The sequence below is a fragment of the Octopus bimaculoides genome, chromosome 14, assembly GCF_046866305.1.
Source record: "Octopus bimaculoides isolate indiv1 chromosome 14, ASM4686630v1, whole genome shotgun sequence".
Lineage (NCBI taxonomy): Eukaryota > Metazoa > Mollusca > Cephalopoda > Octopoda > Octopodidae > Octopus > Octopus bimaculoides.
Genome location: NC_142941.1, coordinates 45,043,746 through 45,061,120, shown reverse-complemented (window position 1 = coordinate 45,061,120; position 17,375 = coordinate 45,043,746). Strand labels below are relative to the sequence as shown.

The window sequence follows — 17,375 nt, the reverse complement described above, 5'->3', positions numbered from 1 at the left end:
TGTGTGTTTGTGTGCATGTGCATGTATGTGTGTGTGTGTATGTTTGTCCCCCCCCACCCATCACTTGACAACTGATGTTGGTGTGTTTACGTCCCTGTAACTTAGTGGTTCAGCCAAAGAGATCGATAGAATAAGTACTAGGCTTACAAAGAAAAAGTCCTGGGGTTGATTTGTTCAACTAAAGGTGGTACTCCAGCATAACCACTGAAACAAATAAAAGAATAACAATATAGAATATATATATATATATATATATATATATATATATATATATATATATATATATATATATATATATATATATATATATATGTGTGTGTGTGTGTGTATAAACAGTCAGTTTCTTTCATTTTCTGCTTACCAAATCCACTCACAAGGCTTTGATCAGCCCAAGTCTACAATAGGAAATGCCTAAGGTGCTTGTGAAAGAGAAATGAACTCAAGGCCACATGGTTGGGAAGCGAGCATCTTAACCACTGAACCACAGTGGAGGTGCATGGCTTAGTGGTTAGGATGCTGGACTCATGATCGCAAGCTTGTGGTTTTGCTTCCTGGACCGGATGATGCATTGTTCTTGAGCAAAGCACCTCATTTCATGCTGCTCCAGTCCATTCAACTGGCAAAAATGAGTAATCCTGCAATGGACTGGCATCCTGTCCAGGTGGAGAATATATACGTCATGAAACCAAGAAATCGGCCCTTATGAGTCTGTATGACTTGAAAAGGTAACCATTACCTTTTACACAGCCACAAACTATGCATATAGTATCACGTTATTTCAAAATATATAGTAGTACTATCTGTTACTGAATCATACGCATGTAGTACTATGAATAGTACACACACACACACACACACACACATCTCCGATAATATAATTTGTTGATTGTGCATGGCCATTTTCCTATTGGCAGCTTGCATGCAGAGAAATGCACCATATGTGCATTATTTCTAGAAACATCTGTGAGAAATTACCTGAACACCTTCTTTCCTTCTTCCTTTCTCCTCATCCGGTTTTGGATTTTATCTACCTACGATGACTCACCTTTACCTTACACTAATAATTTGGACTTACCGTATAACTGTTCCTGTAGAATGGCAACGCGTACCATAAGCCTTATGATCATTCCTCAGCGAATCTTTTATTAACCTCTTGTGATCTAAACTCCTGTAACATTCAATTCTACCTTCATGTTATGTCAATGTTTAAATATATAAATGTCATAATCTGGTCTGACACCAGTTGTTTATGCTTTTATTCTACTATACATGTACCTGCTCAATTGAAACACTATCTATAGCCAATCTTCATTAGGCAGCTATGACATGTCTGATTTTTTTGAGTTGTAGTTCAAGTTGGAGTTTAGGCAACAAGTCAATCTGAACAATAATTGTATGTACTTGAATCCTTACATCATCAGACATACTACTATCTGAATTCATCATCATTTAGTGTCATCTTTTCATGCTGGCATGGGTTGGATGGTTTGACTAGAACTTGTAAGCTGGAGAGCTGTATTGGCTAGGTTACAGCAGCTGGATGCTCTTCCTAATGCCAACCAATCCGAGAATATAGTGGGTGCCTTTTACAACTCATCAGCACGGGTGCTTTTAAGTGTCACCATCATGGGTAATTATACATACACATACACACACACACACACACACACACGTGTATGTGTGCATGTACATATAAACACACGTATATGTGTATTGCATCCATTTTCATATCTGGTTTTTCTATGTTAGCATAGATTAGCATATACATAACTGAGGCATTGTTTTCCATCTCAATGCTCTTCCTGTCACAAACCTTTACTTGTTTCTCAAGTAAGAGATCTTTTATTTCACATATCTTTGAAGGTATTGAAGTAAACAGGTGATTTGTTGACAGAATAAATGACAACAACAGCTTGCAGCAAGCAACATTTGTTTGTTGATTCCCAAATGGAAACAAACATGCAGACACACACATGTGCACACACATGCGTGCATGCGAGCACACACACACTCACGTTTATATATACATATACAACAGGTTTCTTTTAGTTTCCATCAGCCAAATCCACTCACAATGCTTTGATTGGATTTGATTGAACTTAAGCTACAGTAGAATGCACTTGCCTATAGTGCTGCCATGTAGGACTGAACCCAAAACTGCATGGTTGGGAAGCCAAGTTCTTAACCTTACTGCCATGCATATTCTCTCTCTCTCTCTCTCTCTCTATCTATTTATCTATAAACACCTTAGAGGCAACTGTAATCATGTCTTGCAACACACTAGCTGTATTTATGGTTGTGGTAAATATAAACCATATTTTCATTAACAGTTGTTTTCGTACAAGTTTGTGGCCAATACACACTGTGAACCATGTTCCCAGTAACGTCAGTGTATTTGTGCCTATTGTATATATATATATATATATATATATATATATATATATATATACATATACATATATATATATATATATATATATATATATATATATATATATATATATGTATATCTTGAATCTGACAATCCTCAGCTGTATTCACATGTGTGGTAAATATAAACCACTTTTCCCTATTGCTGTATTCATTGCCTACACACACATGAACACACAAGAGCACACACACACGCACATACACACACACACACACACACGCGCGCACACACACGCACACACACAGCGTTTTGAACAACATCACTAACGTTCATGCTGTTCATGTAAATATATACTTCATCATTTCCATTCTGTAATTCCAGATGTTAATGGAAAATATTAATAGTTTTTAATGATTCCTGTGATAAAGCAATTCACTTTCTTTAGGTAAGGTTGTAGTTGTCTAATCCATAAGATACTTCCTGACTGTAAAGATTTAGCTGCCTGTCTGTCTATCTGTCTGTCTGTCTGCTGGAGTAGATTGCGTGTTTATTATACAGACCACACAGATTTTGAAAAGTGAGTAAATATTCATTGGGGTTCTGTTTCTAATCCTTTTCTTCTTATTATGATGCATGAACCTGAACAGTTTGCAGGGAAACTAGACTGGATAATACAAGATTGTTTAGTTTGGTAGTTTGATGTTCTAGGTGCAAATCTGGCCATCAGTACTATAGCAGTCTTTCACTGTTCCTGAAGTAGATAAAATAGTGGTAGCAGCAGTAGTAGTTGTAGTAGTATTATACAAGAAGATTGTCAAAGTTATGTGATGTAGTTGTTAAGATCCTGGCTATTTAATCATTTCATTACCATGGTTCCAGGGAAATGCACTGCTTATATGTTTCAAGAATGTTTGGAAATAATCAAGAATTTGAAAGTGGATAGTAAAATAATTAATTCTTCTTTTCTTAAGATGGTGTTTGGACGATCATAACTTAATAATAACTTCTCAGGGAAAATTACTGTTCAGGGTTTATATTTAAATACTAAAAGATACAAAAACAAAAATACAAAGTTATGCTTTGTATCGTAGATCTTGAGGCAACCTCAAACAGTTTAGTATCAGAAGGGTTAACTGATACTGAATGAGGGAATTCTGAAAACGGCAGTAAAAATGTGAATCTCTCGTGGAAGCATGTAAAACTTGGTACACAGGGAACTGCTATATGCAGGTGACCTTTCATTACAGAATCAACTGCAGAACTTCAGGAAACATTTGAAATTTGAAAGAGTGTGTTTCAATCAAAGGGACTGAGGATGGCAATGGTTAAGAAGTTAGTTATTGGGACCTGGCTAGCACAGTATCATCAGGTAAGTGATTTTGATCATGTAGGAAAGAGTTTTGCAAAAAAAAAAAAAAAAGAAATGGCAAGAAATAAAAAAAAAATCAATGTAATATTATGCGGATGTGCAAATTAATGTTTGCATATAAGATTTAATGCTGTTTTAAATAAACTTTCCCTCAACTATTTTTTATGAGGTCATAACTAACAATCCAGTTTAGTTACATGATGATAATGTGTGGAGGAGATGGTCACTTCTGGAATAAATAGTGTAAATGAGAGAAGTAAACTGAAAGCTTGGCTTACTGTGAATATGTGTTATATATATATATATATACACACACACGCACACACACACACACACACACGTGAGTATGTATGCATACATTTATATATATATATAGATATCGATATATGTCAATATATATCTGTGTATATGTATGTGTATATATAAAGATATATGTGTGTATATATATATATATATATATATATATATATATATATATATATATATATATATATATATATATACATATATATATATATATATATATATATATATATATATATATATATATATATATACATATATATATATATATATACATATATATATCTATATATACATATATATATATATATATATACATATATATATATATATATATACATATATATATATATATATATATATATACATACACACATATATATATATGCACATATATATATACGTGTATATATATTTATATATTCATATATATTAGTAGTAGTAGTATACTAGTTGTACAGAGAGGAATAAGCCAAAGTCAAAATATTAGTGTCCATACATACATACAAATATGCATATATATATTTAACTGTGTGTGTGTGTGTGTATATATATATATATACACACATATATATGTGTATATATATCAGTATGTGAATACATATATATATATATATATGCATACACATATGCATACATAGATACATACATATGTACATACATACATATATGCATACATAATATATATGTGTATATATGTGTTTCTATAAATGTTTGTATATTTGTGTAACTGTGAGTGTATGAGTGTCTGCAAACGATGACATTCCATGGCTTCCCTTGTCACCATCTGAACAAAATGGTGAAATGATATTTACATTGCTGGCTGACATTACAACCAGTTGCTTTGCACTTTTGAAGACCAGTCCAGCAGAATAAACAATCCCTTAATTATGAAGCAAGGGTTGACAACAAAAGGAGCATCTGATTCAAGAATGCTTTCTCAAATCACCCAAATTAACAAATGTTAATACAGATAAATGAATGAACAAATATATAGGCATAGACACACAAACACAGATACGCACACACACACACGCACATACATAAATGCATATATTTGCACACATTTACGGACACACATATGTATATATATATATATATATATATATATATATATATGCAGAGAGGGCTTTGTGGTAAGGAACTTGCTTTCCAGCCACATGGTTCTGGGTTCAGTCCAACCGCATAGCACCTTGGACAAGTGTTTTCTTCTATATCCTCTAACCAATCAAAGCCTTAAGTGGGTTTGGTAGATTGAAACTGAAAGAAACCTGTTGTATACATATGTATGTATGTATGTATATATATATATATATATATATATATATATATATATATATATATATATATGTATATATATACACTTACACACATATAAATATACATATATATGTATATATGCATATATTTGTCCCACCCATGCTAGCATGGAAGGCAGACATTAAACGATGAGGATGATAAATGTGTATGTATGTATGTATATATATATATTGTTGTATTTTGAGACGGTCATTGTTTTTTGCCAAATAAACACATGCACTATATATTTTTTCTTCACTCATTTATTACTGTTGTTATTTTATTTTCAGACAATGGGACATGAGTTAAAATGATAAAATAAGAACAGTAATAAATGAGCGAAGAAAAAATATATAGTGCATTTGTTTTTTGGCAAAAAAAAAAAAAAAAAAAAAAATGACCATCCCAAAATACAACAATATTTGTTTCAACACACGATTTCACATCAGGAATCTTGCAAAGCAAATTAAAAAATGTATATGTATATATATATATATATATATATATATATATATATATATATATATATATATATATATTACATGTGTATATATATAAATATATACACTCTCACACACACACACGCACAGATACGGAAAACAAGTGTGGTAGTCAAAGCTCTATGTGCCATATACGTGTTTCATCAAATGGCCGAAATAATTACATAATAATAGAGACTACTGAATCCAATTTTAGTTGTGTGTCACACTTTATCGTGCCCCATCTTTATATATATGTATGTTATGATATATATTATACAAACACACACATATATGTACGCATTCATTTAAAGCTGATGATTCACACTCTTGCTGCCTATATGAATCATCAGTTCTGAAAACACTAATATCAACTCTACAATATTTATTGAGTGCTCTTTCTCTTGTTAGTTCTTCCAAATCTATTTATCTATCTATCTATCTATCTGTGTGTGTCTATCTATCTATCTATCTATCTATCTATCTATCTATCTGTGTGTGTCTATCTATCTATCTATCTTGTTTCTTTACTGCTCACAAGGGGCTATATGCAGAGGGGACAAACAAGGACAGACAAACGGATTAAGTCGATTATATTGACCCCAGTGCATAACTGGCACTTATTTAATCGACGGCAAAAGGATGAAAGGCAAAGTTGTCCTTGGCGGAATTTGAACTCAGAACATAGTGGCAGACAAAATACAGCTAAGCATTTCACCTGGCGTGCTAATGAGTCTGCCAGTTCACCGCCTTTAGCTATCTATCTATCTATTCATTTACAGGCACATGCACACTTGTCTAATATTTATATAATACATGTGTGTATTGTGTGTATATGTAGTATGTATATATTTTATATATGTATATATATGATTGTGTATATATAGTATATATATATGTATATATATATGTATTGCATATATATTATAATATATAATACAGTCTGTTTCATGTAGATTTTGTTCATTAAACAATAGAAAAAAAACCACAGGAAGCAGACTGGTTATCATAACAACACCTGTGTGTGTATGTCATTACTCTCTCTTACACACCTGAGGAATGATTATAGCTTTATTCTATACATATATAAACAATTGACTGAAAAATGATGAGCTAACCCTAGTCAGAATCGAAACCACAAATCAACGCTTACATGGCTCCTTGCACATCTGATTGGGCAAAATGCTCATCCTTCAATTTCAGCCAAATTTTATGAATATATTCTTTAACTATCCAATACTATATATAACATTTGTAAACGAACCAGGAGACTTTGTAAGTTATGGAGATAGAGTGATTATGGAAGTTTATTAGTACAATAATAACTGTGTAATGAGATATCATAATAATAATAATATATATACACTCCAATTTAATGTGACATTTATATATAAACAATTGACTGAAAAATGATGAGCTGACCCCAGCCAGAATTGAACCCACATATATATATATATATATATATATACACACACACACACACACACATATAATATATATATATATATATACACACATGCCAATGGCAAAGGAAAATAGACACTTCAAGATAAGGACAGGTAATTTATATTAAAGTATATGTGTGTGTGTGTGTGTGTGTATGTCCTATATTCTTTTTGTCTGAAAACAAATTCATGCTTTTAATAATCACACATTTATTGTAACTCATGTGATATTAAAAGTGGAAGATATTGAGAAGTAACAGTCGAAACATTGTGAAATTACTTATGATCTTTCTGCCTATAAAACCTTGCTCAAATCTCTAATATTAACATTAAAAAGAGAATTTGAAATTAATATTTGACTCTGAGCTGTTATAGGGTTATAGAATCATACCTTTGGTGTGTGACGGATAACAAACAATGACCTGCTCTAGTTACATCACCTAAAACCTTATTGTTATTACTTTTAAATCTGGTTATGTGAATCAGTTGATCAAATGAAACCATAGTCCAAGTATGAAATATCTGTTTACTTTACATAAACACACACACAACTACATATCTTTCTACTTTATATGGGTGCTAACATGCTATCTTTAAGATGGCATGTTGCTTGGCACTGATGTATGCTTTTATATTACACAACTATGATTGATGTAAACGTATAAACATAGACATACATGTATGTATGTATGTATGTATGTATGTATGTGTGTATGTGTGTGTGTGTATACACACACACAAACATACACACATACATATGTACATGCATACAGACACACTTTAAATTTAATAATATCCATCCCATACCAGCATGTAAACCCATGTATGAACTCTTTCTGAGGGAGTGTTTGACCAGAAGAATCCATTCTGTTTGCCATTCAGTTATATATATTATTCTTAGTAAAAACCAACATTGGGGAGTTTATGACTAATACATGATAGAAATGTTTAGACTACACATTTGATCTAGAAGTATGCTAACTTCTACCATTTGTTGATGAAGGTTGGAAGTAGGCAAAATTACATTGATTTTGTCCAGTTCTAGCCTTCCATTCATTATTTAAATGAAAGTAAATTTTGTGTGTTTATCTAGAGTTGAACTGTTGATGTAACCATGATTTTCTGGTCATCTGAAGAGCTAATCTTCTTTACTTGCATTGATTTGTGAACCACCACCACCACATCATCATTCGCTTTCCATGCTGGCATGGGTTGGACGGTTTAACTGAGGACTGGCAAGTCAGTAGGCTGCACTAGGCTCCAATCTAATCTGGCAAGGTTTCTACAGCTGGATGCCTTTCCTAATGCCAACCACTCCGAGAGTGTAGTCACTGGTATGAGAGCCAGTTGAAGAGCACTGGCATTAACTGTATTTGGATGGTGCTTTTTACATGCCACCAGCATGGGGAGCCAGTCGGGTGGCAGTGGCATCAACTCACGTTTGAATAGTGCTTATTACGTGCCACCATCATGGGTGCCAGTCAGGTGGCACTGGTATCGGCCACAACTACAATTTCCATTTTGATTTTGATTCTGATTTTTATATATACAATTGTATACATATTAACGCAAGCATGTATGCATAATTTCATAATACTATGTAAAGAAGTTTGTGAATGTTCATAATCCTATGAAAGATAGTGTGATTAAATAAATATACATTCACTTCTTATACCCACTAACTTGATGCTTATATACTTTTCACAAAATAATTTTATCACTTGGATTTTCTGGATTTTCAGTTGCAGAGATGCTTTACTTTACCTTACTTCACAGTCAATTACTATGTGGGCTAATAGCTGAGTCCATATGAAAGCTTACTGTAAAAGCCACACAATTCTCTGAATCCATATATACCACTCATGTATGTGTGTATATATATATATGTATATATATATACACACACATACATATATATATATACACATACACATGCATACATACATACAAACATATATATATATATATATATATATATATATATATATATATATATATATATATATATATATATATATATATATATATATGTGTGTGTGTGTTTGTGTTTGTCCACTATCACTACTTGACAACTGGTGTTGGTTATAACTTAGTGGTTTAGCAAGAACAAAAAAAAAAAAGAAAACCTATAAAATAAGTACCAGGCTCTGAAGAAATAAGTTCAGGGGTAGATTTGTACAGTTAAACCCTTCAGTGTGCTGCTCCAGCATTGCCACAGTGTAATAAATGAGAAAAGTAAAAAATAAAAGCTAAAAAAAGATACCATAAAACTATCCATTTTCTATTATAAATGTTAAAACTTTATTTACACTTGCTATACAATATCTGAAGATTTGATAATGTTATCTGTTGATAAGGTTTTTCTTGAATAATAGAATAATTGTTAATGAAATCTGTGCAAGCTGATATAAATAAATAATCTGTGAATTGACTATCCAGTTTTGTTTTTACTGTATGTACCATTTGATTTTTCTAATAATAAAGCCCAGTGGAAAAGAACTTGAACTAAAATACATGAGTTATCAAGTTCTCTTTGTACCTTGCTCTTTTAATATATTAGGGTGCATATATATATATATATATATATATATATATATATATATATATATATATATATATATATATATATATATATATATTTATATATATATATATATAATAGATAAATACATCCATCTGAATGGTTGGTATATATGTGTGTGTGTGTATGTGTATGTATGTATGTATGTATGTTTGCACACCTCTACTCTCTCTTTTACTTGTTTCAGTCATTTGACTGCGGCCATGCTGGAGTACCGCTTTTAGCCGAGCAAATCGACCCCAGGACTTATTCTTTGGAAGCCTAGTACTTATTCTATCGGTCTCTTTTTGCTGAATCGCTAAGTTACGGGGACGTAAACACACCAGCATTGGTTGTCAAGCGATGGTGGGGGGAGAAACACAGACACACAAACACACGTACACACACACATATATATATATATATACACACACATATATACGACGGGCTTCTTTCAGTTTCCGTCTACCAAATCCACTCACAAGGCTTTGGTCGGCCCGAGGCTATAGTAGAAGACACTTGTCCAAGGTGCCATGCAGTGGGACTGATTTTTTCATATTTTCACTATTTCTATTTACTGTTTAATTAATCACTGTATTATTTGCAATTTCTTTACCATTTATTTACTCCCAAACTATTCCTGTTTTTAGATTAACTTCCTCTTCTTAATGTTTAATATCCACTTTTCCATGCTGACACACGTTGGTTGGAACCTATTGGGGCAATTTTTTTTGTTTTTCATGACTGGATGATTCTTCCTGTTCCAGCCTTCAGCGCTTTGTAAGTAAGGTAATATTTCCCTGTGATTAAACATGTTTTCTTGGAAGATTGCAAATAAAATGATACCACTTGTGACACTTGTTTTGCAACAGTCACATGATATCAAGGTAAGGAGATAGTAACACACACACAGGCACACAGACACACACACATATACGACGGGCTTCTTTCAGTTTCCAAAATATCGATGTATAAGTCCCATATTAGTCAAATTTGAGGTAAAAGTATATTAGTCTGTATTGCACTAATATTCTAATTTTTAAAATATACATAGGCACAGAAGTGACAGAGTGGTAAGTAGTTTGCTTATCAGCCACATGGTTCCAGGGTCAGTCCCACTGCATAACACCATGGACAAGTGTCTTCTACTATAACCTCGGGCCAACCAAAGTATTGTGAGTGGGTTTGGTAGATGGAAACTGAAAGAAACCTGTCATATATATATATATATGTGTGCGTGTGTGTGTGTGTGTATTTGTGTGTCTGTTTGTCTCCCACCAACATTGCTTGACAACCGATGCTAGTGTGTTTATGTCCCTGTAACCTAGTGGGTCGGCAAAAGAGACTGATAGAATAAGTAATTGGCTTATAAAGAATAAGTCCCGGAGTTGATTTGCTCAACTAAAGGCGGTGCCCCAGCATGGCTACAACAAAATGACTGCAACAAGTAAAAGAATAAAAAAATACATATATAATATATGCATGCACATGTACATATGTATATGCCTGTAACCTTTAGTGCATAAATACATACATGTGAACATGTGTGCATGCATCCATACACACTCACACGCACATACACATATATACATGTATACATATGTACTATCATGGAGTACGCCTCTCTATTATGGATGTTTGCTTGACCTTTAATTCTTGGCTAACTCAACTTTGTCCAAAAGAAAAACTATCAAAATCACCACAGTTGATGGAGTAAAAAACTGATAAACATTTCCTTAGGAAAAGTCAACATCACAGGTGACATATATGTGTGTAAACAGATGCATACATATACATATACACACATATGTATATATGCATATATATGTATGTATATACAATTATAATAATATTAGGGATAAAATCCAAAATTACAGGTAAAAACTCAATTAAAATCAATTTATAAAAAATTAAAATTAAATTGAGCTTTATAGATAAAAATATATATAAAATATATAGTTTTAGGGAAAATAACCAAGTTTCAAGAACTCATCGATGAAAATCCACTATCACATATAGAAAAATTAATAATTAAAAGCACAATAAATGAGTATAATATAAAACAAAGTAAACACTCACACACATATACACATGTATATACATATATATATATACATATATATACTTACATATATATATTTAGGTGCAGGCATGGTTGTGTAGTTTTGGGTTAGGCTCATAGGCCTACTGCATGGTATTTTGGGCTCATGACATCTACTGCAGACCAAGGGCAAACCAAAGCCTTGTCAGTGGAATTAGTAAAGGAAAACTAAAGGAAGCTCATTGTGTATGCATATATACAATATGTGTGTGTGTGCTTGTGTCTCCTTGTCATAACAACATTACACAATAGTTGTAAACAAGTATCTTCAGAGCAGAAGCAGTGTTGTTCATTTCTAATCTTACATGGAAATTATCTCTGGCTATAGGGAAAAAATTCCTTGCTTGGAAACAGGTGAAGGTTGGTAACATAAAGGGCATCTGACTAGCAAAAAATCTACCTCAACAGATTCTCTGAATCAGGAAAGCATAGAAAAGTATGACGACGACGATGATGATGATGATGACGATGATGATGATGATAATGATGATGGTGATGATGACACATGCACAGGTAACATATTGCTGTAACAGTAACAAGACTACAAAATATAGCTGCAGGCAATCAGAACTCAGTGCTATATTGCTGTAGCAAACTGAAAGATAAACTTGTATAAGGATTGTCTTGTATTTTCATGTCTTTTTATGGCTTCTCCAAGCCTATTACAGGATTCACTTCTACAGTTATAACTTTCTGCACTTAACAAACCAGGGTCGGTCAGCTATTGCCACCAAACAATTATTTTATTTAACTGCTTATGGAGGATATATTCTTTACACTTTCAGTTTTGTTCTTGTTGTTTGTTCCTTCCCGAGCCATGCCTAGCTCATAAGAGCTGGTTTCCTAGTTTCATTGGTGTCTAGGTTCCTCACCTGGATGGGACGTCGGTCTGTCACAGGTGAGCTGTTAGATGCAGGAGGAAAGAGTGAGAGTGGCAAAAGAGTCAGCAGAGATTCGCCATTGCCTTCTGCCAGAGCAGCATGGAGCTTAGTTGTTTCGTTCATAAACACAGACATCACCCAGTCTGAGATTTGAACCTGTGATCCTTCGACCACGAGTGTGCTGCTCTAACCACACAGCTTTGTTCTTACTCTAAGCCTATTTCTATGTGAAGGCATGTAACACTCATGATTGCCAGATCGAAATTTCAATTCCCAGACTGGTGATGTGTTGTGTTAATGAAAAAAAATAAAACCCACTTTATTACATGTGGTTCCAGTCTACTCAGCTAAAAATGAGTAACCCTGCAATAGACTGATGTTCTGTTCAGGGAAAATGCCAGCCTGCCCACCTATCCAGCAGGGTAGCATCATTTGAAAGCTACAACAATGTGAGGAAGAACATTGTGGCCAGTAGTATATAACATCTGATACTCTGATTGATACCAGCGTGATCGTTACCAACGTCGCCTTCCTGGTAGACGTTCGAGCGAGATCGTTGCCAGTGCCAGTGGAAAACTGGGGTGGGGTGGGGGGTGTAATTTTTGAACCCACCGAAAAGCTGTCAGTGGATATACTTGCCTTTGAGGCGGTCAGCGCTGCGTGTAACACGACTCATCGTATGGTTAACAGTCAAATGAATGGAGGTGTAATGGAGATATTGTACGTAAATGGGTACATTCTGGAAATGGGCTGTAATGGGAGACGGTGACGGGGAAGTTAACTGTCGAAAGAGGTTGAGGAGGACCTGGTAGTGCTGGCAATCTTACCTTACCGCCTGAGCAGCACATGCCACTAGTTTCATTTGGAAATTTGAAAGCTTTGCAGAAACGACAATTTGAGTGTAGCACACCAATTTGTACAGAATTATCGTTTTTATAAAGCTGGAATGGATCATATCTGAAAGCAGCTCCTGGTATTGTGAAGAACGAATTTGCCTGTGGTCTATTTCTGAGAGCTATATTGTATTGGACATCTGTTTAATATAGCGTGCTAAACGTTGTTCTAATGATTCAGTATTAAGTATTGCAGCATGCCTTAAGCTGATCTTGGGAAGATCTCATCTCCTTTCTCTCTTGAGACTCCATTTGACGTACTGCAGCATGCATCTGCTGAACCTGAGAAAGTCTCATCTCCTTTCCCTGTTGAGATACACGCCTTCCGTTTTCAGCAATCGTCCTCGCTTTATACATGTTTCTGGAGAAAAACACGTCTTTTCTTTGGTGGCATATTTTTTCAATATTGTAATCAAAAAATTATGAACATTGAAAAAATATATTGGGTTGTCCGGAAAGTCCGTGCCGATTTTTAAAGGAAAAAAAAAAAGATCAATAAATACTTGCCATTACATTTTTAATCAACCAAATATGAACCATTTTGTTACACAATGCGTTTCCATCTCTCCTTTAACTTGAAAATAACCTCTTCCCAGAATTGAGGTGGTTTCATGGCAAGTAAGTCGAAAGGTAAGCTACTATAAATCGGCACGAACTTTCCGGACAACCCAATACATTAATCTCTATTTTTGTAAGCAGTTGTATGTATATAGTATGTCCGTATTTTTGTATGCAGTGTGAATTAACGAAATATAAGCAAATGAACGAAATAGCACATGTATGGAACTGCTAATTTAACGGTAAATACCACAATAATTATTACAGAGAGACAAAGAATTTTATATTTTCCCTTGCAACCTTGCAACTGCTGCGATAATTATTAACTCGTAATAAAACAGTAAATGTGTTGTTTTAATGGAAATGAAAATAAAATTTCGTATAGACACTGACGAGACAGCACTTCACGCATGTGCAACACACAGCAAAGAGAAAGACACAAAAAATAAAATAACATGTGTTAAATTTTTTTTCTAAAAACGTTCAATGACGTTAACTGGAGTTTGGGGTTCGAGTAGACGTCATTCCACTTTTTCATTTATCATTACCATTCTTTTCATTCGATTTTATTTTTTCCCTACTTTTTTGTTTTGTCTGTCCTTGTGCTGTTCCCTCTGTGTTTCGACCCTGTGTGGTTAATAAAAAAATCAAGTCGTCAGGTATATATATGTATGTGTAGATGTGTGTGTGTGTTGACACTGGCCAGCCTGCACTTCACGCATGTCAGTCGTCAGGTATGTATATGTATGTGTAGATGTTTGTGTGGGTGTGTTTAATATCGTACCGTATATAGTATGTCTGTATTTTTGCATGCAGTGTAAAATAACTATATGTATGTATGCATGTATATATGTGAGATGTATGTATGCCTGTATATATGTGAGAGTATGGTTTCACTGTAGTAGATTCAGTACGAAAATGAAACCATTAAAGTGAAAGTATCTGTCATTACAGTATCGAAATGTGATTGTTTCAGTTTTGATACTGAAATAGTGGAAAAGTTTCATTTTTAAAGTGAAAGTATTTGACATAAGTGTTTTTGTTCACTTTTGACACATAATACTTAAATAGTGGAGGAGATATTACGTTGCTGTGGGCTCGAACTATGCAAGAAGTTAAAAAATTATTTTGACTAAAACACAACCGGGACCCTAAGTAAGGCATGTGTAAAATTTGAATGAAATTGGTTGTGTAGTTCTGGAGTTTTAGGGATTCACACAGACACACACAGACATACATTCTCATTTATATATATATATATATATATATATATATATATATATATATATATATATCGTTTCTCTGTCTGAAAAGCAAATTATTGTGGTATTTATCCAGAGATAATGTCTCTTTTGGATGTGCTGTGCTAAAACAGAATATGTAGCAGAGAGAAATGAAAATTGTCATTATGTGTTAATCTTTTCCTTGTAGCAAGAGCGTATCAGATTCGTGTAATACAGCTTATATGTAGTTTGTTTAATTTTAACAGGTTTAGTGTATGATGTATTTACAATGTTAAATTTTGTTTCTGTTTACCCATTGTTGATTAGTGTTTGTATTATTCTGTGGGATTCTTTGTCTTTTAAAAGAATATCAAAATCTGAACATTCTCTATGTAAAGTTTTCACCTCTGACATTTTATATCTTCATAGTCAGTCAATGTCTCCAAGTCATTGCAAGCATTTATTAGTATCTCTAGTGTAAAATGGAATTGATACATTGGTTATTTTAAACCTCAGTATTTATATGCAGGCATGGTTGTGTGGTTAAGAATCTCACTCTGCAGCCACATGTTTTTGGGTTCAAGTTCATAGAAATCTAATGCTCACCTCTGAACTCTAATGTTCCCACACACACACACACACACACTACTTTTGTTGTGGTTATTTTTCAGTGTCACACACTTTTCCATCTCTAAAATGACTCATATCAGTATACAAATAGTGTAAAATTTATTTAATGGTGTGTAAAAGCATTGCATAACATAATACGTCTTTAACAGGGTCTGCCCTGGATGAAATACTACAGTTTCATAGTTTTTACTTACACACATACATTAAGTATGTGATATTGATGATGCTAACCTTGTTATGTTGCTTCAAACACAAAATTTGTATTTTATTTTCCTTGAGCAATGCTTTTATACACCAGCAAATACATTTTACACTATTTGCACACATATGTCTAACAGGCATAAGTTGTTTCAGAAGTGCACAAGTGTGTGGCACTGAAGAATGGAAATGACTGTGAAATAGCGATATCGGTCACTCTCTTTCACTTCAGGGATGATTTTGTTGCACCTAATTTTGAACTATGCTGTGTTTTTAAACACAATAAGTCTTGGAAGGGATTTCCCCTTGGACAAAATACAACAGTATTATAGTGTTTACTAACACATATACATTAAATATGTGATATTGACAATGTTTCTATATATCTACATACAGCTTATTCAATCCAAAATCAAGAAGCATTTAAAATTTTTTTATTTGTTTACTCAACACTGATTTCTGAATAGGCACTGGTGCTTTTAGAGCAAGAAAGATATGAGAACTAGATTAAAAAGGTAAAACAGAAAAGAAATTCCTACATCTATAAGAACTGACCATTAATAAAATTTCATGCAGTTGCTGTATCAGTGGCCTGCTTACAATTGGGTGAGAAAAAGTCTAAAATTTCTTGAAATGAATTAAAATTTAAAGTGAACTGAATATCATTATGTGTTACTAAATGAATTTTCCATGATGTACTTCATTTAGTTTCAGCACAAAATCTCATATCAATATATATGTTGAGTAGTTAAAGATGACCATTCATCCATGAGTTGAAGTTTCATGTGAATGAAGGCGATCAAATGGATAATGATCTAACTGTAGAATTTCATTCAAATTAAGATTATCAAATAGTTTTATTCTACTCTTTATTTGGTCATGTGCTACTTTTATGTTTCACTCCATGAAATGCATACCAATGTCCAGGAGATACTTTGAGTTTAGAGGCTCATCAAGCATTGCTCATTATTCAAAATTCAAATGGCCATCTTTCACTTGTTGGTTAGAATTTAAAATCTTGAGTTCTTTCTAATCACCTACTGAAACCATAGTATGCTTGGGGTA

At 33.4% G+C, this 17,375-nt stretch overlaps 1 protein-coding gene across 22 annotated transcripts in view; it reads left to right on the top strand.

Annotated features, from left to right (window-relative positions):
• The window catches only part of LOC106872895 (protocadherin beta-15), a 181,419-nt gene that overhangs the window by 28,188 nt on the left and 135,856 nt on the right, over positions 1 to 17,375 (top strand). For 6 of the 22 annotated variants that reach the window (XM_089362758.1, XM_089362755.1, XM_089362763.1 and 3 more), the window contains exon 2: positions 3,619 to 3,740. The exons of the other annotated variants lie outside the window; for them this stretch is intronic. The gene's annotated coding sequence lies outside the window, so the exon portion shown is untranslated. The remainder of the gene's footprint in view (positions 1 to 3,618; positions 3,741 to 17,375) is intronic. 22 annotated transcript variants of the gene reach the window in all.